The 27730-nt window shown below is 50.8% G+C and overlaps 1 long non-coding RNA gene across 1 annotated transcript; it reads right to left on the bottom strand.

Moving 5' to 3' along the window:
• Positions 1 to 1356: 1356 nt before the first annotated feature.
• On the bottom strand, positions 1357 to 27730 carry LOC144284287 (uncharacterized). Its single transcript, XR_013352644.1, has 6 exons — positions 27276 to 27730; positions 25058 to 25256; positions 13981 to 20189; positions 13784 to 13869; positions 13058 to 13271; positions 1357 to 4729 (listed from the first exon to the last, which is right to left on the bottom strand). It is a non-coding gene; the product is annotated as an uncharacterized LOC144284287 (long non-coding RNA).

Here is a 27730-nt window from a genome sequence, read left to right on the forward strand (position 1 = left end):
CCCACAATGGCATCACTTAGATTAAAGCCCCAAGTGGGGATCCCTGGGTGGCGCAGCGGTTTGGCGCCTGCCTTTGGCCCAGGGCGCGATCCTGGAGACCGGGGATCGAATCCCACGTCAGGCTCCCGGTGCATGGAGCCTGCTTCTCCCTCTGCCTGTGTCTCTGCCTCTCTCTCTCTCTCTGTGACTATCATAAATAAATAAAAAAATTTAAAAAAAATTAAAAAAAGCCCCAAGCGGGTAAACTGAGACTCACTACCTATCCTAACTGCAGTTTCACACGTCCCAGAAACGCCACGTTCAGCCAGTGGCCATGGCAATTCCCGGTCAGCACTAGGAAGCTTCCTGAGCCCCTTCCCCGTCCTGTAGGGGGGCGACCTTACCAAACATGATGGACCCTTTCCTAATGATTTCCCTTTTCCCTGCTCCCCCGCCTCCTTTAGAAACCTTTCCTTTCCTGTAGCCCTTTGCAGCTCCCCTCTGCTCGCTGGATGAGACGCTGCCCGATTCATGAAGGGATTAATAAAGCCAATTAGATCTTGAAAATTCACTGTTGAATTTTTGTTATTTAACACTAGGGAAGCTCCAGCGCCGGAGGAAGGGAGCACAGCAGTCTCCTGTCTCCCACCTGTGAGGGCAGGGCCGCGTGGATGAGATGCTGCTGGCCCTTCCCATCAGGTTACTCCGTGGCTCTACGTTTTTGACCAATCGCTGAGCCTGGGAGGCTGCTGCGGGGCTGGGGACAGACACCGGGGCGCCCTTTGCCCTGAGGACACACCAAAGCCAGCCCATCTGTCTGTGGCCAGCAGTGAGCCCCGTCCCCACCCCGTCCCCCATCCCTGCCACCCTCCACGCCGGGGAGAAGAAACCCAAAATGTGCTCCTGCTCACGGGGGGCGTGAGGGTTTCCTGCCCTGGCTTCCCTGCACCTGCCACAGCCTTGTCCCCTCTGCCCGCCCGAGCCAGGGCAGCAGCGAGCCTTCCCGGGGCACGGCCCTCTGCAGGGAAAGTCGCTTTGGTCGGGCTCTCTGCGGCGGGGGTCTTCGTGATCGGGGGCATTTTAAAAGTAATTGAAATGTTGGGCTGAACAGGAGAGCTTCCGCGGGGCCACTGAGGAAAAGCCTATAACGGGGTCCTTGGAAAGCTTCAGTCACTTGGCTGGCAGGCTGCAGTGACAGGGAGCAGGGGGCCAAGGGCAGGGGATGGCCCACTGGTGTCCCATCTCCTTCCAGCAGAGCTCGGCTGACCAGGGGCCCAGCCCCTTCCAGCCGGGCGGCCTTAGGTGGGTCAGAGTGTGCTTCCCCCGCTGCCCTCAATTCCTGTGCTGAAGTCCTATCCCCCACCCTCCCTCCCGTACCTCAAAATGTGACCTTCTGTGGAGGTGGGGTCTTTCCAGAGGTAATCTGCTTAAAATGAGGTCATCGAGCCAGGCCCTGACCTGACATGACTGTGTCCTTATAGGAAGAGGACATTTGGACACAGAGACACACCCAGAGGGAAGGTGATGTGAAGACACAAGGAGGAGATGGTCCTGTACAAGCCAGAGAAAAGCCTGGAGCGGACCCTGCCCTCACGGCCCTCAGAAGAAACCGGCACTGAGGACACTTTAGTGTTTTCACTCCCGGCTTCCAGAACGATGAGACCACGTCTGCGGTTGCTTTGTTACAACAGCCCTGGCAAAGTAGTACAGGCGGCTTCCCCGGCCTGCTCGCCACTAAAATCCCAGGCCAAGACCCTGTTTCACTTGCTGTTCACACACACACACACACACACACACACACACACACACTGTAAAGTAATAACAGTAGGAGAAAACAGAGATTGGGTGGCGAGGAGCAGGAGGCCAGAAAGTGGTGAGTCTCCTTCAAAAGTGACCAGCCCCTCGGAAGCCACCCATCAGCTGGACTTCTGCGGAGTCTCACTGGGCAAAGCAGCAGGGGGGGCCCAGGACACCCCCTCTTTCTTGGTGCCCAGATCAAAAACCTTATAAAAGCAGCGCTGGGTTCTTTGAACCAGAATAATCTCATAGGTGCGGAACCCAAAGGGGTAACAAGGTTCAAAATTCCCAGGGAATCGTCCAGGCTGACGGGAGAGAGCCAACCGCGGCTACGCGGCTACCGGATTCCTGTCCCAGCACCAAATCAACATCCTCATCCCCCGGCTCGTCGGAAGCAGCCTCAGCCCGTAGCACGCAGATGCTAATGTGCCTTCGGCCGCCAGCCGGTGTTTTCAGAAAGCGTTCTCCGTCTGTGACAGGTAGGAAATTTGCATTTCCATTAGGGAGGCCTTTGTCAATTGTGAGTCATAAAAGCCCCAGAAGAATAGGGTTGGGGGAAACGCATTGTACTTTAAAAAGGAGACTTTACTGCATGGTTCGGCGAAAGGTACCAAAGGAGATAAAGGCTGTGGAATGGGCCTCGGGATTCACCCGGGCTGCAGAGAAAACTCACAATGAGGGAAAACTTATTAATGCACGACGCCTGTCACCGGACGCCCGGAGGGGGGCAAGCCTGAATGCGACTTTACTAGCTTGCAATTTAGTGTGTTTAACATTAAAATAATACGCTCTCCGAGGGTGATAAGGGGCCCCCGGTGCTGCGGGCCCAGCGAGCGCGGCTCCCTCCTGCTCCGTTGGCTCCGGCTGGAATCTCCGCATTTAAAATCGCGGCTCTTGGCAGGGCTGGGGCCGTGATTTGTGTGTGCGATTTGTTTTACTCTTTATGTTGCTAAAGTCGGGGAGGCCCAAGAAAAAGGAAAGCTCCAGAATCCCTCCCCCCCCTCCCCCGCCACCCCGGCAGCCGCAAAGTCAACGCGCGGGCGCTGCTTCGTTTGTTACCTTATTGGCCCTTCGTTTGTTACCTTATTGGCCCAGTTGAGGCACGCGGGGGCCCCCCACCCTAGGCCTACAACTTGGGGAGAAGCAGGGCCGGGAAAGGTGCCACCAGGCCCGCCGGGAACACGCATTTCCCAAGAAGCAGGAGGCTCCTCTCAGAGGACCTCTGGCCTTTCCAAGACTCTCCCAAGGCCGAGAGTGAAGCCTCCTTGGTTAGAGACCAAGTGAACTGAAGGATCGGGGTGAGCGCCAAGCACGAGGACGCCCACTCGTGAGCGGTGAGCAGGGTAGGACCAGCCTGGACCGAGAATCCTGCAGCCCCCCGACAGCTTCCCTTCCTTCACCGCACGGGCATTTATTGAGTGACTACTGTGTGCCAGGCGCTGGGGCTGCAGAGGGGCTGGAGGGGACCAGATCCCTGCTCAACTGGGAAGGCCCCCCATCTCAGTGACACGGGGAGGCCCGGGAATCCATGTGATGATGTCATCAGTGATGCGGGCTCTCGAGAGAACAAAAGGGGGGCGTGCAAGGGTGGGGGCAGGAACTAGTTAGAGCAGGAGATGACCCAAGGCTCTCTGGGGAGGCTAGCTTGTCACAAAGAACATTCCAGACAGTGGGAACATACTGCTGCATCCCTATCAAGCTTGGGATTCACATGGCGGGAGCGGCGAGGGCAAGGCGGAGAGGGACCTGGGTCTGGGCAGGAAAGCAAGGCCAGGTCCTGGGGTCCCGCAGAGGAGGTGCAGGGCAGGATTTCAGGTAAGGAGGAGCATTATCTGAGGTGTATCATGGAAAGCTCCCGCAAGCAGTGAGAACGGATTTGGGGGCGCAAAAGTGGAGAGACGGCTGTGGTGCTGCGGCAGCCAGGCTGCTGCAGTCCTGGGGGGCCTCAGACCCCGTTCCTCTCTCTTGCCCGACTTCTGAGTCATCTGATAGGAAACAGTGGGGAGGGCCTTGGAGGCTAACCTATCCTTCTCAGTGTGGATGGGCTAGGGATTAGAGCCGGAGGGCTTCCTAATCCTGACCCCCACGACTGATCAGCCCTCCCATGCCCCCGGGGAGGGGAAGAGCTGGCCCCTTGGAGCATGACGGAGAGCACCAGCCCCCTGCAGGTGGTGCTCCCAAGAGCAAGAAGGACAAAGCTGGGTTGAATGGGTTCCGGTCCACGCTTCCCAAATTTCCCCACCGGCCTGGGCCCCGGTGGAGGGAGTCCAGGGCGGAGAGGGGACAGGAGGGGTGCTGACTGAGCTTCCCCAACCTGCAAGCAAACCTCACCTATGGAGGAGAGGCTTGCTGTCCCCCCAGGTGGCCAGGGATAGGATGTTAGTGCCAAGTGCTGGTAACGAAAACAGAGGGCATCTCAAGGGAACCTCTGATAATCCGTGGACTTGGAAATACATAAGCCAGACATGGTGCTGCCCCTGGGTGGCCTGCAGCCCCAACTTCCACTTGTTGTGCCAAGTCCAATCATTAATTAAAATGTTAGCAATCTTCCACGGTCCTCCCCCGACGTACCTGCTCAAGCAGGAGCTCGCCACAGCCTCCTGGGTCCTCTGCGGAGCTGAAGGGTCTCCGTTCTTGTCAGAGCTTCTCCAGAGCAGGAGAACGGGGCCCTGTTCTTCTAGGCCTCTTTGACAAGGGAAACAACTTCCAACTCCTTTGTAACCTTTGCTCATTTCTGCTTTTGATTTGCTGTGGCTTCACTTTATTGCTCTTAAAATTCAGAGAGCCAAGCGCGGCGTGAAGCCCTGTCACCCAGGCTGACCTCCGCTGTGTCTTTGCACCCGCGGATTACTCCCCGGTGATGCCTCCGTCAGTACTGGGGTGGCACCGGCGATCTCATCCTGCTTCTGAGACCCAGGAGTCCCCGAGGTTTGTCTGCGGTGCTGTCTCCCACCTGGGGATGCATAAAATAGCTTGTATCCAGTCCTGAAAAGCATGTTATCCATGTTATTACTGAAAGACACCTTATTATTCATCAAACATCTGTCTTACTTAACTAGATTACGTTGACTTCTACTCCTGTCTTCAGAACCTGGCCAATTTGGAGGCATTTGCAGGTGCACAAGGAGAGGCCTCACGGCCCCTTCCAGCCTGGCAGAGTGTGGGGTCTAGACCGTGGATCTCCCAAGCCAGGGGGAACCACCGCCTGCCAGTGCCCATCATCCCCCACGTGCGCTGCTTTGGGCCAGTGTCTCCGAAACTAGAGGTTCTGGGGACGTGCCCAGAGCATCACCGATAATGAGGACAGAGTAAACTCTTCTCCAAGATCGCCCGACCTGCCCCTGGGCCTTGTGGCCTGTTACTCCCCACCTCGAGCGTTGTCAGGCTACCCTGGTTTCCTCACCGTAGTCTAAACCCCGAGAGCTCACTCCTGCTTCTGCCCTTCCCAGCTGGCTGTGGCCCCACCTAGAACCTGCTTCCTGCTCCTTCCCACATATTTCTAGCCTTCTTCCAGCCACAATCCTGCCCCTAAATGTGCCCTGAGCAGTGGGGCTGTGGATGGATTGGAAGCCTCCTCCTGCCTGGAACCCCCTGCCCCCCTCCGGGCCCTCCCCATCCAGGAGAACCTTCTGTGCCACTGGGAATGCTCTGTGTCTGCACTGCCCACACTTGAAATAGGCTCCGTGAGAACGAGGAACTGGATTTTTGGTTGTATTCAATTTCAACTAATGTAAAAGTCACATACATGAGCTAAATTAGAAGCTTATTGAGGAAATGGACTTCCTGCTCCCCATCTGGTATGTTGCCTGGCAAACAGCAGGGGCTCAGGAAAGAAAGAAAGAAAGAGAAAGAAAGAAAGAAGGAAAGAAAGAAAGAAAGAAAGAAAGAAAGAAAGAAAGAAAGAAAGAAAGAAAGAAAGAGAGGGAGGGAGGGAGGGAGGGAGGAAGGACATAAGGAGGCAGGCAGCCCTGGGACAAACCCCCTGCCCTGAGCCTGCCTGCTGCCTCTGCCCTGTCCTCCTGCCACCGTGCCGCCCTCGTTGCCCTCCTCCCTCCTGTTCCCCCCTAGCTCCCCACCACCCCTCACCTGCAGCTGCTCTCAGATGTCTCTCTCGCTCTCCCTTCTCTAAGCTGTGGAAATGCTGTGTTAGGAGATGAACTGAGCCCCCCTCCCCTGCAGATTCATATGCTGAAGTCCTACTGCCCACTTCTTCGGAATGTGACTCAATCTGGAAATCGGGTCTTGGCAGATGTCATTAGCTAAGCTGAGATACGGCCCAACTGGGCGGGGTGGTCCCCTTAATCCCATCCAGTGACCCTATAAAAGGGGAAAATTTGAACATAGCCAGGCAGGCAGGGACACCACCACGGGCAGATGAAGGCAGAGATCACCGCGATGCTTCTACAAGCCACGGAAGACCTCAGGCGGCCAGCAGTTCACCAGAAGCGGGGCGGGGGGGGGGGGGGGGGGGGGAGCCCTGGAACGTGCCTTCCTCACAGCCCTCGGAAGAAACCAAACCTGCCAAAACCTAGATCTCAGATTTCTGGCCTCCAGAGCTGTGAGACGATACATTTCTTTTGTTTAAGCCGGTCTGTCTTGGTACTTTGTTATGGCAACCCTAGGAAACCAAAATATATTCCGGCTCACCTTTTTTGATATAAAGGGATAAATTGGGACAGAGAAAGAAATCACATGTCCTCTAGGAGCTTTCTAGGTTGAGAGGTCTATTGTATTGGGCCAGTGTATTTTCCAGGATGCTCTGACTTCAAATTTTCTGTCCTAATTTTCCTTATGAATACACATAGTTCTTATTTCCCAAGCTCCGCTATTCCATTATTCCTTAGATCAGAAAACACAGGCCCAGTATGAACAATCATCATCAAAACATATTAAAAAAAATCCCTATTCTGGTGTGCCAGGGGCTCACAAAGCGTATTAAAAAGACGTTGCCCTTATTTTCTGGGACACTGAGTCCAAGGCCAGCATGTTGATTCTACAACGCCATTTATTTTAATTTGCTAATTTGTTCAAGGATGGTTATTGAGCACATAGTCTGCATCGCGGGCTGTGAGGTAGTTGTCTAAGTCTTAAGGATTAGCGAGGAGAATGGCGTATAAGGGAGATTGATAGAATATTTTATTTCAGGACCTGCTGTCTCCCGGGGAGCAGGGGGGAGAGGGCCATTTGCGAGCACATGGCAGTGACTGGCCGAGGGCAGGCAAGAGGCAGGAGTGCCTGCCATCCGTCTCTCTTCCCACCCCTGGCTCACGCCTGCCACAGGCCTGTCGCCCCAGCCCCATTAGGACGCTGCAGGTGGCCCACCTCAGCCAGGCTGCCACCACAAGGCAGGCCTGCCCTCCTGCAACTTGGAAGGCACACGGAGAAAAATGCATCTCTCTGGCTAAAAGGAGGCCTCCTCACCAGGCCCCCAAGCCAACCACTGGCTTCTGGCAGAGCGTGGCTCTGCCTGCCACATGCGGGCGGGCACAGCCACCAGGAGTTGGGTTGCTCTTAGCCTCGCTCGCATCCAAGAGGCAGCTGCTCCAGCAAACCAGAAATTAAAGGAGGCCCACGCTGCGCACCAGCTGACAGCCTTTATGAGACAAAATGGCAAGAGCCACTGCTGCTGCTCATGCTCTGGAGAGGCTCTGTTCAAGCAAGGCTCCGGGTCCCTTCCTAGCGGTTCCCCGCTGACCACCCCCAGCCTCCCTGGGGGCCTTGGTGCCCTGGACCGGAGGCTCAGACCCGGGCAGCTTCCCGGGCTGTAACTGCCATTGGTCAGCTCCCCCCCCTGCCTTCTCTGCCAGACCTGGGCACTCTTGTCCTTTTGGCAAGAGCTAATACCACCTGTGGGATTTTCGCTTATCTTTGTAAGGGGGGGGGGGGCGGGGGGGAAGGCAAAGCAAGTCGTTATTTAAAACTAAAGCCAAAAAGCTTAGCCACCTCCTGGGAAAGAGTTCCCCTCCTGGGACCGGCTTTGTTGTGCCAAGTCCAGGAAAGAAAAGCAAATGCAAGAACAAAAGCGCTGCAGCCGCCTGGGCTCAAGGGCAGGTGGTGGGCCGCAGGCTCTCGTGGTGGCTGGACTGCTCCTGGTAACCCCACGGGGCAGGACCTGAGAAGGGGGTAAGAAGGTGTGGCTGCTGTCGCCCACCCAGAGGCAGAAATCCAGGGCTCCCCGACGCCCCAAATGGGAGCCAATCTGAGACTGCATTGTTTCGTTAGACCCTGACTCCCTCCCACCCCCACCCTCCCCCCAGTTGGAGATAATTCCACCTTGTGCTCATGCATCTTTAGAGGCTTCATTAATTGACAGTGACTAAAGGCCTTGAAATCAAAATGCACTAGAACAAATAGTACTTCTCATGTAGAGAGGTCACGGCCCTGGCCTTCCAGCTAAGATGTCTGGATCATAATTCAAGACTTGCCACTAATGTTAGTGTGTGGCCTCGATATTTCTGTTTCCTTGCCACGCAGGCAGCTGTCTAGATCTGCCTTCCCATCTCTTTGCAGCACACGATGTTAGTGTTGGCTCTCCGGCCGCTGCCCCTCGCCCCTGTGGGTGCCTCCACCCAAGGTGGCCTCTCAGATCCCCATCTTCACCTTCTCCCTTCTGGTTTGCTCATCCTGCACGTCGGGTCTCACCGTGTCCCCCCACCAGCCTCGCTCCTTCCCACAGGCCTGCTCGGGCCACTGCGTCTGGTTTTGCAGACTCAGCGGGCAGGGCAGATGCTGGCCCTTGGTTTCCCTGAACAGCCACAATGTAGTAGGTCCCCAGTGATGAAGAGGTGCACAGGGCTTGCATCATGATTGCTATAAAGAGGTCAACCAAAGCAGGACTAAGCCCTTCCTTCCTTTATTTCGTGAGTCTTCAAAGAACCCAAAGCCCACAGTCTTCTCAGTGGACATGGATTGCTTTAGGGGGATCCATTTCTAGGTCCTCAACTTCCTAAACCTGATGGGCCCCAGGCTCTGTCCACATCACCCCTTCTTCTGCTCACAAAATTGTCCTCTCTGCAAGCAAAAGGAAGGCCTTACTCTGGATGGCCCTGGAACGTAAACACCTCTGGGACACCATAAAAGGGGACAATCGTAGAATACACTGTTCCCGAGGACACCTCGAGGGCATGGCAAGGAGAGCTTTAGACAGACTCTGAAGGGAACAGAGCCCCCCACCCACCCAGGGCAAGGACCCCTGGCACAGCCCCACACTTCCACCCACCACCTGTCTCCCCTACCATCTATACCATCTACTGCCTTGTCATTCGGTTACATGAACTGCATGAGCTAAAACTTGCAACTCCAAGGTTTTAACAAAATAGGTCTTTAAGCCAGGTAGATAATATACAATATGCAGGAAAAGAAATCTTTCAGAAGGATTTAAATGTATCATTAAAATTTGGAGCTGTTTATCTAAAAATGTGTATCCCAAAAAAAGAGATTACATAGGGTTTCAAAATTATTTTAGGGGCTATATAGCAAAAAAGGTTGAGGCCACTGCCTGATTTCCCAGGCGGGGGGTGCGAGGGGGCAGGAGGACCCCACACCCCAGGTTTCTGTGACAAGGAGAAACCACACACAGCAGAAAGCCCAGGAGAGATGCACAGATACCGCAGGACACCCTGTTACTGAGAGATTTATCTAACACGCACCTCTCTTCCATCTTCTGCCTCTTGCATATTTCTAAGGCTTTTTTTTTTTGGATTTCCTATTGTGTTTACAGAGACAAGCAAAAGGCTTTAAAAAGAAAGAAAAGGAAAGAAAAAAAGGAAAGGAAAGGTATATAAATATCAAATCATGATGCTGTGTATCTGAAACCAATACAATATCAATTACATATTAATGAAAGATCTTTTTTTTTTTAAGATTTTATTTATTTATTCATGACAGACAGAGAGAGAGACACAGGCAGAGTTCTGGAGAAGCAGGTTCCATGCCAGGAGCCCGATGTGGGACTCAATCCTGGGCCTCCAGGATCACGCCCTGGGCCAAAGGCAGGCGCCAAACCGCTGAGCCACCCGAGGATCCCCAAAGATCCTTTTTTTAACGGAAGAAATTTAAACAACTGAGGAAGGAATTCTGAGACTGCACAGAGGATGAAATCAAAGTGATTGAGAAACTAAAAGAATTTAAAAAACAAAACCAAAAAACCCAAACCCCCAACACAAGAACAATAATCAATTAGTTTCCCTAAAAAAAAAATCTCAAGGGGAAAAAAAGTTAGGCTTTCCCTTTCCTGAAAGGAGATCCGTGAATTCAGTGGAACCCCTCAACGTGGGTAGGAAAACACCCTTTATTGTCACTAACCTCTGGCTGCAACTTACCATTTCCCTTCACTTTAAAGTGGGCTGTGAACCACAATAGCATTGGCAGTTCCTGTGCTTTGTTCCCAACAGAAATCACAGATCCGTTCATATTCCGTTGCAAGTTGCTGCAAATATCTCGAAATTTTATTTCTCCTTAGCACCACTTCAAAATTATGGTGGTTTTTAAACCTGTGCTAAATCTTTTCTAACTCATTAATTAAAAAACAGTATTTACTCTATCACAAAAGTGTTGCAAAAAATATTTTGATGACTGTCTATCAGCATAACTGGTTTCCATTGCAATCCCATGTATTTTATTTCATGAATTTAAAAATATTATTCTGGAAAAGGGTCCACAGGTGGCGAGAGGAGTGCCTTGGGCAACCCCCCCAAAAGTTTAAGAGCCTCTGCTTTAAAACAATGCTCCAAAAAAGAAAAAAAGATACAACTTTTTAAAAAGATTTCATTTTTTTTATTTCAGAGAGAGAGAGGGGAGGGGCAGAGGGAGATGCAGACTCCCCTCTGAGCAGGGAGCCCGATGAGAGGCTCGATCCTAGGACCCTGGGATCATGACCTGAGCTGAAGGCAGATGCTTAACTGACTGAGCCACCCAGGCACTCCTCCCAAAAAACCTTTGAAGTATTTATGATGACAGTAGGCTACAGTGGCTTAGGGAGGAGCAAATAAGCACCCACACTGGACAAACGGTGTGAGGGCAGGACCATAAAAGACCCCAAGAGACCTGCGGGTCACACTGGGTCTCAGTGAACCGGAAGCCTTTCCTGCATTTAACAAAGGGACCAGCTCAAAAAAACAAAAACAAAAAACAAAAAACAAAACAAAACAAAACAAAAAACCTGGTGCCTAAACACACAGCAGCCGGTATTCCCCTAACACAGACTCAAGCCCTGGAAAAGCCACTGGAGAAAAACAATCTCAACGCCCCTGGTTTCCTGCAAAAATCTCAAGTTCCACACAGTGTTCCCTCCCAGCAAGGACCCAGGATGGCAAAAGTTGAGTTTGAATCCATTCCAGAGCTTCCCTCCAGCTCTTGCTGGGCTCAGTGTCTGAGATCACCACTGAAGACAGACACCAATCTCACTCCTAACTCAAAGCACCAGAAAATAAGCCAGAAATAAGAGCCTCTGGAAGTCAGAATGCCTGACACTGAGAAACTGGATTAAAATGATTCAGTGAAGGAGCGCCTTACTGGCTGTCGAAAGAGTGTGCGACTCTGGGTCTCTGGGGTTGTGAGTCTGAGCCCCACGTTGAGTGTGAGATTACTAAAATAAATAAATAAAATAAAATAAAATAAAATAAAATAAAATAAAATGTAAAATTTAAAAATTGCTCAGTGTAGGCAGCAGCATGCACAACCCACTAGAACATAGTATTTTATTCTCACCATTTCCCATCCAGAGGAAACAAGGACACTCATGTTTTCTGGACAAAAGGGGACAAGGGGAGGCCGTTTTTCTTGGGAGGCCGTGGGGAGCTATGGGAAGACAACGTGGAAGTTAGAGCTGCATTCGACTTGGGGCCCAGGGAGAGCAAATAAACATTTCCATGTCCCAGTCTCCTCATCTACAGAATATTGCTGACCTGCCAGATTGCAGGGGGATGGGAAGGCCCATCTATCTTGGGCTCTTTCCTTCTTTCATGATAAAATAGACGAATTCTTCCCCAAGAAAGGCAGCAGGAAATGTTTCCTCAGGAGAAAAGACTACAAAATTAATAAAAATGATGTGCTTTTTAGAACAAAGCCAGTCTTTTCCTTCTCTTTCATCAAACTTGAAATTCCGATGTCTCTGCCTCTCTCTCTCTCTCTGTATCTCTCATGAATAAATAAGTAAAATCTTAAAAAAAAAAAAAAGAAAGAAAGAAAGAAAACTTGAAATTCCCTATCAATGCTGCATGCCTCTCGCTCCTGCCAGAAATTTTTCTGGTCTCCTTGTTTAGACTCAGTCAGGGCTTAGGGAGAACCTGAAGACTTCTAACGCCAAGGAGCAGAATTCCCTTCAACAAGCCTGTCGTGAGCAGGGTCCTCCCCTGGGCTTCAGAGACCAGGGTGGGCAGGCCGCCCAGGAGGGAAGCCGAGGCTCCGGGCTACAAGCTTGACAGCGGAGGACCTAAGAGCCCCCCGATTTGTTGACTGGGGCAAGCAGAGCCCCCACCCCAGATTAAGGCACCACACTTTTGCCAGGTTTTGATCTCTGTTGGCAAACAATGTTATGTTTTTAATCAGCCCTATATGAATTCAGTTTTCTTACTTTCCTTTCAGAGTACAAATTCACGGTAAAATACTTGAAAAGCCTTTTGGCTTCTTTCTGTTTGTTTATTTTTCTCTTTCCATTCAAATGAAAATAACGTTCACGCATCCCAGTAATAGCTCACTGCGGAGAGCACCTTATGCTTTTTTTTTTTTTAATTTTTATCTATTTATGATAGTCACACACAAAGAGAATGAGAGAGAGAGAGGCAGAGACACAGGCAGAGGGAGAAGCAGGCTCCATGCACCGGGAGCCCGACGTGGGATTCGATCCCGGGTCTCCAGGATCGCGCCCTGGGCCAAAGGCAGGCACCAAACCGCTGTGCCACCCAGGGATCCCACTTTATGCTTTTCTGAATGGCTTTGCCCTTCAGAGCCTCCGACGGGCGCATGTCTCTATTGCTCTCAGCTCCGCCGTCCCTAACCTGGTTACACACGTCTGTGAGCCAGCACAGCGCCCTGGATGTCACCCAGCCCAGCTCATCCTCCCCATTGCCGCTCCTTCCCAAGTGTCCCTGGTGGTGGTGTTTTATTTGCAATACGTTTGCCAGCAAAGATCGACAGGCCCCTTGAACCCTTTTGGGACTGGCCTTTGGTCAGCTCATCTTTGATCTTCACATTCATACAATAATTTGGAAACAAAGCTTTGCTCCCCAGTGGGAACCAGAGTCTTCCCCCTCTGTGTGAAGCGAGCACTGGGCTTACTCACAGGGAGCTGCAAGGTGGCTCCGCTGTCCTCTGGACACTGGCGCTGGACTCTCTTTTGTCCTGGGAGAGACTTGGGCTGCTGGGCAGGAGACGAGCTGTCAGGTGAGTTGTTTCTTCTCATCGCAGCCTCCTTGAGCGGTGATTCTCTAGGTTTCCCTCTCTTTTTACAAGAGTGGGAGCTTTAGCGAGCTAGAGCAGCATACCACACAACTCACCTATTTAAAGTGGACAATTCAGTGCCTTGTCGTATATTCACAGAGTAGGGACACACATCCCTGGCATCTGGTTTCAAACATTTTCATCACTACTTCATGACTTCAAAGAGGACTCCATCCCATCAGCAGTCACTCCCCATTGCCTCCCAGCCTGGCCCCCACCCTCATCCCCCCTACCCCCACCCCGCAACCACTAATCTAGTTCTGTTTGTAGATTTGCCTATTTGGGACATTCATATAAATGGACTCCTACAATATATGGTCTTCTGTGACTGGCTTCTTTCACTTAGCATAGTGTTTTCAGGGTTTATCCATATTAGAGCACGGATCAATACTTAATTTCTTTTTATTGCTGAATAGTATTATATAGGGAGACCACATTTTATTTATCCATTCCTCAGTTGATGGACACTGAGTTGTTTCCATTTGGGGGCTATTTGTATAATACTCTACCAACATTCATGCACATGTTTTTGTGTGGACACATGTTCTCGTTTCTCTTGGGTACTTACCCAGAAGTAGAACTGCTGGATTATTTCCCATGTTTTTAAGAATCATTCTCCTCTTTCACCCATTGCTCATTTAATTCTTCTCAGCCCTTTGTTAAACAAGTATCCAGAGGTGTTTATGAGGTTATTAATTAGCAGTAGTAACAATAAAATCCAACATTTCAATGTTATGACATTCTCAACATTTACTTCTCACTCACATGAACGGTTTAATGCGGATGCTGCTGGTCGGCAGCCAGCTTCCCCGTGCGGTCGGTCATTCAGTGTCCCAGGCTCCTTGTATCTTGTTACCAAATATCTCCTCACTTCTCAGAAACAGCCTTGTGGTGTGACAGAGGAAGCATGAAATACTGGCGGTCAGCTGACAGACTGCCACACTGGGGTTCAGGAAAGGCTGCTAGCTGGCAGCCGGAGGGCACAGGGCGAAAGATTGGAGCCAGGATCTCAATGAGGTCAAGAAGGGGGATTTCTCTCTCTCTGCCCCTCTCATCGTCATGGAGGGGAGCTATGCCTGTGTTCAATGAGAGACTGAAACATGAGCAGGAACTGCTAACCGTTGGAAGCAGAGTTGTGGTTAGCTCTGGCCAGCTGCCATGAATGCACACCCATACGGAGAGGTCAGCATGAGTTTTTCCATGCCTGCATTCATTCAAATGCCTTCTGCTGGTAGCACTGTAGACCCCTCTGTCTCCTGGTAGGACTGTCCAAGAAGGGGTCCCCCTGCCTCTGGCCACTGGACGGATCGTTGACCCAAAGTAGACCAGATTAACCCTTCTCCATGGAATTGGAATCTTCGGCAATGTAACACAAAAACTGACCCTCCCTGAGGGTGCTGTCCCAAGGAGGGGTCGTCCATTCTTTTCTTCCTCTTGGATTCCTGAATGGTGCTGGGATCCCGGGGTTTTGGGAGCCTGGAACCTCAGCTCTGACTCTGTGGTTTGCTCTGCAGCCTTACAATAAGCCTTGTTAACTAAATCAGAGCTGTTTCTTGTCACTGGCAACAAAGAATCTCAACCAATACTGTACCTGAGGCAGAAACCCGAGGCTCATTCCAACATCCTTTCAACCTTCTGCACTCAAGTCCTATTGATTCTGTGTCCTACTGAGAGCTCAGATCTGTCTCCTTGCTGATAGACCTCCATGGCGGATGTTGAGGTTCTTACCATTATCTGCCTGAACTTCACAAGACCCCCTAACTACTACCTTCCTGTCCCTGTGGAAACTTTTCTAACATGCAAGCAAGGGTTTAAAAAATTACAATACCCCCATCAACGCAGTGAAGTTATGCATTCACATATTACTAGTGGGGTTGTAATTTTTATAACCTTTTTGAAAGGTAATTTGGCCATATGTATTGAGAGCCATTAAAAAAAAAATACAACCTCTGATCCAACACTTTCACTTGCAAGAATCTTTTTCCTAAAGAAACGATCAGCGATCTGTAGGTTTATGCATGACAGTGTTCTCAGAACCATTCATTCACCCATCTATTCAACCAAAATGTCGAATGCTCACTATATGCCAGGCACTACTATTGCTACTTTTAATAATAAAATATTGGGGAAATAAAAGAATTGTCCGGTTAGGGGAAAGCTGTTAAATAAATTTAGTTATGGCTGCATGATAAAATACTATGTGGTCATTAAATACCATATTTTTAGAAGAATAGTGACACAGAGAAATTCACATTAAAGGAAAAAAGCCAGTTCCAAAATAGTGTATAAAGTATAATCTCAGTTTTGAAGACAGAAACACACATACACATACCCACCAAAATGTTAACAATGGCTATCTCTAGGAAATGAGATTGAGTGATTTTTATTTTTTTGTCCATGTCTCTATACATTTCCAATTATTAACGATAAACAAGGAAAATCACTTCAAAAATTACTTAAAAAGCAATAAGCAAATAGGATTGTGCTCTCATTCTATACAAAACCCATCACCAGTTCTTCCCCTGCAGAGTAAATGCTACAGAATTAGCTCTTCCAAGGTCTCCAAGCACCCCCCTTCTCCACTTCAGCTCATCCACCACTGCAGAGCACACCATGACCTTGCCCAGCTCAGGGTCTTCCCCCCTCAACCCCACCCCATTGGCTCCTCTTCCTGCACTGCCTCTGTGTCTTTGTTCATTCCACAAACACTTATGGAGGTTCATTCTTGCACCAGACACCAAGAACACAAGGTGAAGGGGCGCCCAGTGGCTCCGTTGGTCAAGCGTCTGACTCTTGATTTCAACTCAGCTAATGATCTTGGGGTCGTGAAATTGAGTCCCGCATCAGATTCCATGCTCAGCATGGAGTCGGCTTAAGATTTTTCTCTCTTCCTCTACCCCTCTCCCTGCTAGCATGTGCCCCCCCCTAAAATAAATAAATAAAATCTTTTTTTAAAAAAGAATATATGAAGACAATAAAGAAGGTCCTGGCCTCATGGAGTTCATTTCCAGTGGCAGCAGACAGGTAACAAACACACACTGTGTTAGCTTCCTACTGCTGCTATAACAAATCACCATAAACTTAGCAGCCTCCAACAACACAAATGTTATTGTTTGACAGTTCTGGAGGTCAGAAGTCCAAAGCAAGTCTTACAAGACTAAAATCGAGGGGCGCCTGGGTGGCTCAGTCGGTTACACATCTGACTCTTGGTTTCTGCTCAGGTTGATCTTAGGGTCATGAGATCGAGCCCCATATTAGGCTCCTCACTCAGTGTGGAATCTGCTTGAGATTCTCTCCCTCCCTCTCTGCACCTCTCCTGCTCATGCTCTCTCTCTTTCTCAAATAAATAATAAATAAAATCTTTAAAAGAATAGACTAAAATCAAGATGCCAGCAGGACTGGTTCCTTCTGGAGGGCGCAGGCAGGAGTCCATATCCTTGCTTTTTTTTTTTTTTTTTTTTTTTTTAAGCATCTAGTAGCAACTGGGGCCTCCCATGTCCTAGTGGTTTCCTCCTATTCCAAAGCCAGTTTGGAAGCATCTTCTCTTGTCTTTGAACATCTGTTTATCTGTGTCCATCTGACAAGGATTCTTGGGATTGCATCAAGCACACCCAAATAATCCAGGATAATCTCCCCATCCAAGATCCTTAACTTAATCACATCCCCAAAGTCTGTTTCGTCATATGAGCTAAAATAGTCACAGCTTCCAAGGATTAGAACATGAACATTTTTGGGGACCAGCACTCAGTTTACCACATGTGGTTTGTCGTATGTGTTGAATGCTGCGTAAAAAAATAAAATAAAAGGCTGAGGGGCCCCTGGGTGGCTCAGGAAGTTAAGTATCTGCCTTGAGCTCAGGTCATGATCTCGGGGTCCTGGGATTGAGCCCTGTGTTGGGTTCTCTGCTTGGTGGGGAGCCTGCTTCTCTCCCTGCCTGCCACCCCCCTGCTTGTGCTCTCTCTCTCTCTGTCAAATAAATAAATAAAATCTTTAAAAATAGCTAAATAAAAGGCTGAAAGTGCTGTGGACAAAAGGTAGTGAGTTTGCTCTTTATAGGGGGGTGTCGGGCACAGCCTCACTGATAAGATGATATTTGAGTGAAGACCCTACTGCCCTTGGCATTCCTGTGGTTGTCCTGGCTAAAGCCATTCATTTTCTGAGAATTAGTTCAAGGATCCTTCTTCTAAAAACCCTGACTCCATCGACCTCTTCCCCTGTGGGTGAGTGTGGCCAACAGTGTTTCCATGTCTCACTATGATAACGCGTGGCATCCTGGGGGATCATTTCTGCGTACAAGTGGGCTTTCCCTAAGAGTTTATGAGCTTCTCTGGGGCAGAGTCAGTGCACTGTGACCCTCACTCCATTGAGCACTGTGCCAGGCACAGGTGTTCAGTAAGTAGTTGTGAAGCAGGTGAAGAAATGAGAGAGAACCAGGCTTACAGTCAATTGTGAACCCCGATTTTGCCTCCCCTCCTTAGCAGTCCACGGCACTGCGCAAGTTATTACACTTCCCCTCAGCTCTCTTCTCATCTGTGGATGAGATGACGATGTCACCTGCCTTCGAGGACTAATTTGGGAATCCAATGAGGATGAAGTATGTAAAACTTCCGGCGATTGGCTTGAAGGGGTTCCTTTTTTTTTTTTTTTTTTAAGATTTTATTTTTTTATTCATGAGAGACACAGAGAAAGGCAGAGACACAGGCAGAGGGAGAAGCAGGCTCCCTGTGGGGAGCCTGACGCGGGACTCGATCCCAGGACTCTGGGATCACTGGCTGAGCCTGAGGCAGATGCTCCACACTGAGCCACCCAGGCGTCCCAACTTGAAGGAATTCTGTTAAATTATATAAAGCTGTGCAGTAATATTTGAGGTGGAGAGCAGCTAACAGAAAAGTACATTTTGAAAACTTGTGACCAGTCACTTGAACTTAAGTTGAGGATCTAAGCTGAGTGCAGGCACTTCCCGCCCTGGCCTAAGCCTCTGGCTTGTGAGCCTTGTCTCATGTTCTATCTGCCACGGGGCCTAGAACATATTTGTTTAGCCCAACAAGTCTGTATTGAGCACCGCCTGTGTGCCAGGAACCGTGCTAGATGCCGAGGCTGCACAGGTGACCAGAGAGACCCAATTCCTGGCCTCATGAACAGGACACACACTAAACAGGGCACCAGGGCCAGGCTCCGGGGCTGATGAGACTCGGGCGGCCGGGAGGGCCTGTGCTCTGGGCAGCACGGGGATGCTCTTTGCCTCCCAAAGCATGTAGGCCAGAACTCCCACATTTCCAGCTTTGGTGTCATTTTGAGAAAAGTCAGGACTTTCTTTTCTTTCTTTTTTTTTTTTTAAAGACTGTATTTACTTATTCATGAGAGACACAGAGAGAGGCAGAGGCAGAGGCAGAGGGAGAAGCAGGCTCTCTGCAAGGAGCCCGATGCGGGACTCGATCCCAGGACCCCAGGATTATGACCTGAGCCAGACGCAGACGCTCAACGACTGAGCCACTTAGGCGTCCCAAGTCAGGACTTTCTAAAGACACTCCTGATTCTCCATGCAGGCTTCCGTTGACAGCAACACCGCTTTGCATCTGTAAAATCTGCTAGTGCACAATTCTGTCCTAATGCATCGGAAGGCACTTTATGACATCGTGCAGCGCGGGCAGGGACGCGCTTACCACTGGGACAATAAACGAGCCGGGAAGAGGGCGGTGCGGGCTCTCAGGAAATTTCCCTTTCCCCCTCCCTTAGCGCTGTAACCCTCCTGCTTGGTGTTGGATGTCGGCAGGAGGCCGGGTTTCTCTGCCCTTCCTGCAGGTGAGGGGCTCCTGGTGCCTCCTGGAGAGCCCCCTCCGGCTGCCTTTGCGGGGACGCCGTGCTCTTCGGGAGAGGGTGCCAGGATCACAGTGTCATTGGCACTCCTGCCCCGGCGGCCGGCGGAAGGCCACCGACAGAGCCGAGGCCCGCACGCCTTGCCCTTAGCAGTGGACGTGACCTCAGCGACTCTCCAGTCCAGGCTCTGGTCAAGTGGCCACGGCAATGAATCGTGTGGGGCTGGGGGACAGTGACAGGTCCTCGCACTAGGACGTCCCTGGTCCTGCCCAGCTCGTGCCAGGGCCCCCTCTCCACCTGCACCTGTGCTCAGATGTGTGCCTGACTTGCTCCCCTCTGGCCTCCCGCGTGACACGTCGTCTTTGCCTGGGATCAGCATCTTTTCTGCGATACTGCTGAGATTTTTTTCTTTCCTGCCCACGGGTAGCGGACACTGGCTGGGGCTCAAGAATGATGGGAAAGGTCAAATGGCCATGGCATCCACGAGGACCGATCTGGCTTATTTCGAAATTTGAATTTGGTTTTAAGTCATAAAAGGACTATAAAAACCTTACACTAAATAAGGAAAACTATCCCATTCGGGGGCCTAATCCCGGCCCCGTTCTGCTCGGCTTCTCTCCCTCATTACACTTGTATAATACAGTATGGTTTCTACTGAGTCTTTCCTTCCTGTTTTTACACTTATTCCTGCTTCACTGACTTTATTATCGGCAGAATTTTGCAGCATTTTTTTTAACACAGCCATAAATACTATTCAATTCAACAAATGCATACAAATGGTTTCCATTAGAATTTTAATCTACTCTCAAAATGAAAGAAAAGCTTAATATAAATCTTTTTAAATTACCAGAACATAAATTCAGACAGGGACAGCTCCACCTAGACTACACACAAGGGGTCACATCCTGCTGTCCTCACTCATAAATTAATTGAGGTCTCTCGCCGCCGTAAACGAACAGTGCATCCCGGAAAGATCATATCTGTCAAGATTGCAGATTGGTTTCCCTCAGACTTTGTAAAAGTCACAGCTTACAATACCTTCATTATGCCGATGAGAATGGCTGTCTCCCCAACTGGAAAGATATAGGTGTTTTGTTCTGTTGGACCAAGATTTACAGAAAGCAATTTTCCTCCATGCAGGAGATAGGACAAACCTGCTGGAGGAAAAAAAAAAAAAATGTCATTTCACAACTTCTTCCATTCCATCACTTTTTTTACTGCTCGATGTAGATTCTCTCCCCAGTGCGAACGGGCTGGTGACATTTAATGGCTAAGTGAGGGAGTCGCCCGTGAGCGGAGGCCGCTCTGCGAGGGGCCAGGTGGCAGAGGCGGCGCTCCCTCTGTCCCCTCCCCGAGGCCGCCTGCCGATGCCCCCAGCATCCATCCACCAGCCCTCACACCAGCTTGGACACGAGAGCTCGTGGGAGTCTCGACAGGCTTTTGCAAACAGCGAAGCTGGCTCAGTTTCTCCCCACCGTCGCCGAGCCCAGGGACCGCGGCCCGCCCCTCTGTCCTTGGCCACCTTGGCCTTGGTACACTCTCTCCCGAGGACACCTGAAGGGCTTTTTTCCATTTCCTCATGTCATAACCTAATGCTGTTCGAGCAGAGCTCCTGCATATTAAATTGCCTTTTAGCCACCGGGAAGGGGGGCGCGTGATCTACGGAGACAGGGCCCCTCATGTAAATGTATGACTGCTGGCACTCCCCCACCGAGGAGAAAGGTCAAGAGTAGCTTGGGGACCGGGGGTCAGCAAACCCCGGGAACCGTCACTCTTTCCAGCCACTTGGCTCTCCTTGAGTGGAGAGCCACCGTCCTGGGCTTCTGGCCCACAGCAGCCCCATCCCGGGCCTGTCACCTCCTGATCTCTGGGCCGTGGCCGGCGACAAGGCTGAGCAAGTCGGGGGCGGGCGGGGGGGGGAGCGGCGGGCATGTGGAAGTGCTTTGGGTTCTGGGAGCTTCTCTGCACTTTGGGTGCCAGAGAGAAAGCAAAGGCAAAATGAAATCTCCGTCTCTAAACCTCCTGCCAAGGAGGAGAGCCCGGACCTGGGGGCAGCAATCGTGTTAGGGACGGGGTTTCCTACTGGGCGGCCACTTGGTGCTCCTGCCAGGGAGGGCCGGGTGGGGGACGCCTGGTGGCTCAGCTGGAATGGCCGGGTGGCGCAGCGGTTTGGTGCCTGCCCTCGGCCCAGGGCGTGATCCTGGAGTCCCGGGATCGAGTCCCACGTCGGGCTCCCTGCATGGAGCCTGCTTCTTCCTCTGCCTGTGTCTCTGCCTCTCTCTCTCTGTGTCTCTCATGAATAAATAAATAAAATCTTGAAAAAAAAAAAAGGTCGGGTGGGGTGTCACCTCTACAGGCTGGTGAGGTTTCTGCAAGTCTTTCGACAAATGATGATCTCTATCCACATAAAGTGGCATAATAGCCTCTTCGCTTTACTGAGTGGCGCTGGCTGTTCAAGTGCTTATTTCTTGATTCTTAGCCCATTTGCCTTCCATTAGCAGTAATTCTGAGCCTGCAAAACTCCAATTACTAAGTGATAATAGAAATGCTGCTCTGCCTGGAATTCTCTGGAACGTGGGGTCCCGAGCCGCCCGGGTTCCGTGCACGGCCACGCTACGATTGTAGGTTCGCCCCGAGAGCGAGACATCTGGCCAAGCCCTGGGCGGAAGGCCCCGGGGTGGGGGTGGTGGAGGAGGGGGGTTCACAGCAGGTGCCTGCACCTCGGGGCCTAGGAAGCTGCGTGAAGCAGGAGAGGTGCGGCTGACACAGTCCGAGGCACTCAGAGCAGTGGCCTCTGGAGGAACCAGGCGTGAAGCAAGATGCTGAACGTGTGCTTCTCTGAATTCCTGAGTTGGGGGCGGGGGTGTCCCGGGAGTGAGTGATTGATGAGAAAGACAGAGCCAGGCTGGGGGGAGGCAGGGTGATAAATGGGGGAGCGGGCAGCTCAGAACTTCACCCAAACTGGGGAGACATTTCACCCTCTCTGTGGCCCCGGTGACCACACATGGAGGAGGGTGGCTGGTTTTGTTTTTGTTCTTTATTGTGATAAAACACACATAACATACTTTATCATCTTAATCATTTCCGAGCATGTAGGTCAGTGGTACGCTCACAACCCTGACTCCCATCTCCAGAACCTTTTCATCTTGGAAAACCGAAATTCTCTATTTAACAGCTCCTGATTCTCCCCCCACCCCCCGCAGTCCCTGGTAACCACTTTCTACTTCCTGTCGCTATGGATTTTAAGAGACCTTGTATAAGGGCAATCATACGGTGTGTGTCTCCTGGTGACTGGCTTGCTTCACTTAGCCAAATACTCCCGAGGTTCATCCACATTGTAACGTGCATCAGGATAGCCTTCCTTTTTTAGGGCTGAATAATATTCCACTATATATGTATGTATATATGCAGAATATTTTACACTTTGTTTATTTGTAGATGGCCTCTTGGGTGGATTCCATTTCTTGCCCATTGCACATGGCTCTCCTGTATCGAGGACACACATCAGACATTACAGCAGCACCCAGGTGGGTCCATCTGCCCCATCCAGCTCCTCCTAAAAAACTGGCCACTCTCTTCTCCTAAGATTTCCTGTCCTTGACACCTAGCTCCCTACACTCTGATCAGCGTTGTCCTGGCTTCTTACTTTCCAAGACTCCTCTCCCTCCAAATGTCTTCATTTTGCCCTCCTTCTGGCCTTCAAGAATACCTCTTTTTTTTTTTTTTCCATTTCTTTCTCAGCCTCAAAACTACCCACCACCCTTAGCTTGTTTCACCACCAAGCCCTTCTGCTGAATTTCACCAAGCACTAGGCTTTCCTCTCCCAAGATTTTCCTCAAATGATCTCAACTGCAAGATCCTCTTCTAAATATACTAGAAAGGTTAGACTTGTCTAACTTTTATCTATTTCATACCCAGGGACAAACAGATCCCAACAGACAAAAAGAAAATAGAATTTCTGGTGACCCTGATATTTATTTTGGTGATTTGGGGATTTCTTTTCAGACATTTGTAAACCTTATCCCCCTTGGAAGAGTCATAACTCATGATGACTGCCATCCTGCAAAAATATGGAGGCTTTCTCACCTGAGCAAACTTCATCTAAACCTGCGTCCTCCCTAACAATAAAAAGTAGCAAAGTGAGGAGCATGTGGGTTTCTCTCCCACCCCTCTGAACTTTTCTGAGCAGCTTCTGGCTCAAATTGCTCACTGTGGCACCAGCCACATTTTTTTTTTCAGATTTTTCTTTTCTTTTCTTTTTTTTTAATTAGCAGACTTTAGTTTTTAGAGCAGTTTTAAGTTTACAGGAAGTTCCCACATTCTCCCCTGAGTTTTCTACCCCACACCCCCAGAAATTCTATTATTAACATCTTGCATTAGTGTGGTGCATCTGTTACAACTGATGATCGAATACTGATACGTTAGTATGAACTGAAGCCTAGAGGTTGCGTCAGGGTTCACTCTGTGTTGTACGTGCCATGTGCTGTGACGTATGTATAATGACATGTGTCCCACATTATGCCACGGAATAGTTTCGCGGCCCTGAAAATCAGCCGTGCTCCATATATTCATGCCTCCCTCCCCCTGAAGCCCTGACACCAGGCAAATTTAAAATCACTTTGGACCAATTTTCATGAGACTTGCCACTGAGAGTCTCTGATATGTTTGGCCTCATGTGTCCTTGCTCAAATCCGAAGGAAGGGAGGGAGCATTGATAGGACGCAGTGAACTCTAGTTCTGCCTGAGAGGCCACACACCGGGAGACTGGAGCAGAGGGCTGACTTACAAAACCTTTCTTCTGTGTCATTGTGCAAAAGATTTTTAATTGCAAAAAGAAGAGGGGGTATGTATTCTTCTGACACACTGTTCCAAAACAATGCAAGGAAATAAATGTTCGTTAAGTGGGAAATGATTGTATTTAAGTTACTAGATGATCTGTTTTTTGTTTTGTTTTGTTTTCTCTGTATAGTTCTCAGTCGTGGTCAGCTCTCTCCGTGCCTTCCTGGGACTTCCTGGGTCCCGAGTCCAAGCCCTGCTGGTTTCTTTCCCCTGAGCGGCAGCTCCATGACACCCTGGCAGGTGTCTCTACCCTGCTACCTTGGGACCAGACCCAGCTCTGGGCCCCAAGAAGTTGGGGGTTTACCCTGCCCACTCTCAGTCCTGGCGATCACGTTACCATGGCTCTCCTTCCCATCCATCATTACTGAAACCCAATGACTGGGAGCCCTCACTTACTACCTGATTCTGACTCTGGGGCTGGCCCTGTCTCCAAAGCTGTAGCTGACCTGTCCCCCCCACCACCTACCACCCCCAGCTGTCCCACTCCAGGACAGGATCACAGGCCAGGGTCCAGAACGTCAGTCTGGCTCTGCTGTAACTGGCCTGACCACAATCAGCCCTGCTCTAAGATAAGAAAGCCTCTGAGGAACACGGCAGGGGCATCCTTCATAGAGAAACCATAGGACGGTACTCCCAGGAGCTGCACGATGCCAAGCGGACGCCAAGCAGCCACCGAGGGTGGAATCACAAATGCCTCTCTGGGAAACACATTGTATGTGACAAGCAGAATCCATTTACACCACCCCTCCCACTGTGGTTTTTCCCCTCAGCCCTTACAGGTGGAAAAGAGAGTCTGCCTGAATTACAGAGAGCGGGTCTGACCAAGACTTCCAGAGGCAAGTTCATCCCTTCACTCCATTAGTCATATAATACCTATTCAGAACTGCTCCCCACCCAGGCACCTAGTGCCTGCTCTTGGCACTAGGGAGTCAACAGAGCATAAGAGAGACTTGGCTCCCATCTTGGGGGGAGACAAGGAGAAAACAAAAACATAAACAGAATAGTGACGGTGGAAGGCAACTGGGTGTCCTAATAGAGACCGGGGCCCAGGGGCTGCTGGGAGGGCAGGGAGTCAAGGTAGGCCTCTCGGAGGAGGAGGATCTAGAGAAGTGTGGAGATGGGAAGGGCCAGGGAGGGAGCTCCCGTCCAGGAAGGAGAAATATTAAGTGCAGTAGCCTTGACCTACCTGAGAAAAAGTGCTCAAGAAACAAAGCAGCTGGGAGACCTGGTGGCTCAGTCGGTGCCTTTGGCTCAGGTCATGACCCCGGGGTCCTGGGATGGAGCCCCACAGCAGGGTTCTGCTTCTCCCTCTCCCTCTCCCTCTGCCTCTCCTTCTCCACCATGGTGTGCTCTCACTTACTCTCTCACTCTCAATTAAATAACATCTTTTAAAAAATAGAAAAGAAAAAGAAATGAAACAGCAAGGTTGGAGCATCCAGAACAGGAGGGTAGAGAGGAGGCTGGATCTCCCCCGTGGTGGAAAGCCACAGTGTGGTGCCCTCATGCCCGCTTGAGCTGCAGACCCAGCTTCACCCCACGGTACTTAGCCCTGTGACCCCGTCGGGGCACTGGCCTCCAAGGCGGGACGCCTGTGTTCTGGTCCCGATTCTACCTCTCAGGCTGTGGAAGCCTGTGTAAGCCCCTTAACTGCACACCCCTCATCCACAGAGAAAAACCACAAGACCAGCTGACTGTAAACTCTAATATTCTCCAGGGTCTCTAACATCCTCCGGGGGCTCTAACATTCTCCGGGGTCAGCTGCACCATGCTGCCCACCCACCAATGCAACTCGCAAACAGCACCTGGGCTCCTGATGTGGAGGCGCCGAGCTTGCATTTTAAGAGCCCAGGATCTTCCGTGCAAACCCTGCTGCCATTCCTGAGACAGTGGAACCCTGCCAACCCTAGTCCAGGGACTAACAACTCACTTGGCCGGTGAGTGGTGTCACCGTGGTGTCCAAGAGAGGACAGGCAGGACGCCCACTCCTAGACAATGAGCCTCTTCAGAGTCCTGACTGAGCAGGGCTCTAAATGGAAACATCACCCCAGTTGAGCCGAGTGATGGCTCTAAAGCAAGTTGGCAGTACATCGGATGGCAGGGAATGGGGCTGCCTGCGCCCGAGGTTCCAGCTGACTCCCTAACCGGCCGCAGCACCTTGAGGGCCCGAAGCACCCAGTTTGCCGGCACCGCCACTGGGGCTGAAACAACTAATCCTTTCCTCAATTAAACTGGGCTCCCACGCTTCTCATCTGCTCTGGCCTCGAGACCCACATCCAGGCTGCAAACCCGGGGAGCCCAGGCTTCCACCTGCTTGGCCTGGGCGCCCTGCACCCCCCTACCTACACCGCAGGGGACCAGCTTAACCCGAGTGTCCCGTGCTGGGGGAGGCCCACCCCACAGCCAGTCCTTCCTGTAGCCACTCCTCTAGCACCCAGTGAGAAGGCCCCAGCTTCTCTGAAATCAGGGTGCCCCTGGGTTTGATAAAGAGCCCAGGACACCTGGGTGGCTCAGTTTAGTACCTGCCTTCGGCCCAGGGTGTGACCCCAGGGTCCTGGGATCGAGTCCCGCATCGGGCTCCCCACAGGGAGCCTGCTTCTCCCTTTGCCTCTCTCTGTGTCTCTCATGAATAAATAAATAAAAGCTTAAAAACTATATTAGTAGTGGCTCCATCAAAATATGCCAGGCAGCACAGGGCTGGATTCGTGCGCATGTGTACTTCTGCACGGCACTTTGCTGGAAGGCAGACTGGACCTTCCACCTGCCCTGGGTGTGACGTGGGGCCAGCCTGCCACGCACGGTCAGCATCCCGGGGATGTGGTACAGGGAGGTGATCCGACACGGAGACCTGGGCATTGGACTGTGGGATCTGCACCATGCCCTTCCCCAGCCCCTGCTTCCCTCTCAGAAGCCAGTGCTTTCCCCTGGGGGAGGTCAGGTGGGGACCCTGAATCCGCTCCCTGCTCCCCTCCGTTTCTGACTCCTCCAATAGTACGAAGGAATCGAGGTCACAAAACATGCTGAGAACACGCTCAGTGTGGAGTTTCTTCCAAGTAATACTTTTCTGATTCATTTCATTAAGAAATTAAATAGTTGATCCATTTGAACTCTAATAGATATTAAATGTTGCTTGTTATAAAAATGCTAATAAATCATTAGGTTTTTTAAAAATTAACCACCAAATGGCTAACAAATTAAATTTGAATAATTAAGTCTGATATTCCTAGAGAGGGATCACAGGGGGTGGTACATTAGAGAACCTGTTTTTTATTTTGTTTGGTTTTTAAACAAAAGGAGTCCGTGCTGACTGCTGGCTGGTGGCTCCCTGGCCCCCTTCCAGAAGGCCATGAGCATCTGCGAGGCAGCTGCCTGGGCGGGGACTGCAGTTTGCAGGGTGGCCGGGCTACCTGGGCTGCCGGGCCGCGTCCGTGACCTCGGCCTCATTAGTCCTCGCTCTAACCAGCCGCGCTAATCAGCGCCGACACGTGTTGTTCAAGTGTTGATGGCTGTGTTGCTTATCGCCTCTTCTCGGGCTGCCAGAGATAATTAAAAGCTCCAACTCTACTATGAAGATGGCCAATCAGCCTCATCTGCAGTTAGAAAGAACAACTCAGTGAAAAGGAAGTAGGAAAGAAGGCCCCACCAGGCGGACCGAGTTTTCATTAGAACTCAGAGCCCGTCTTACCAACAGCCTGCCTGGGTGGCTGATGTGCCACCGCTGAACACTCCATCCTCTTAAAATATAACGCGGTTACTTGATTCATTCACTGTCTTTTATTAACATTTTAACACAGGGGCATTAAATAAGAAGAGAGTCTGTGATATTCTAATTTGCGAAACCATAACAGACTGTTTCTTTTTT

Source organism: Canis aureus, chromosome 15, assembly GCF_053574225.1.
Source record: "Canis aureus isolate CA01 chromosome 15, VMU_Caureus_v.1.0, whole genome shotgun sequence".
Taxonomy (NCBI): domain Eukaryota; kingdom Metazoa; phylum Chordata; class Mammalia; order Carnivora; family Canidae; genus Canis; species Canis aureus.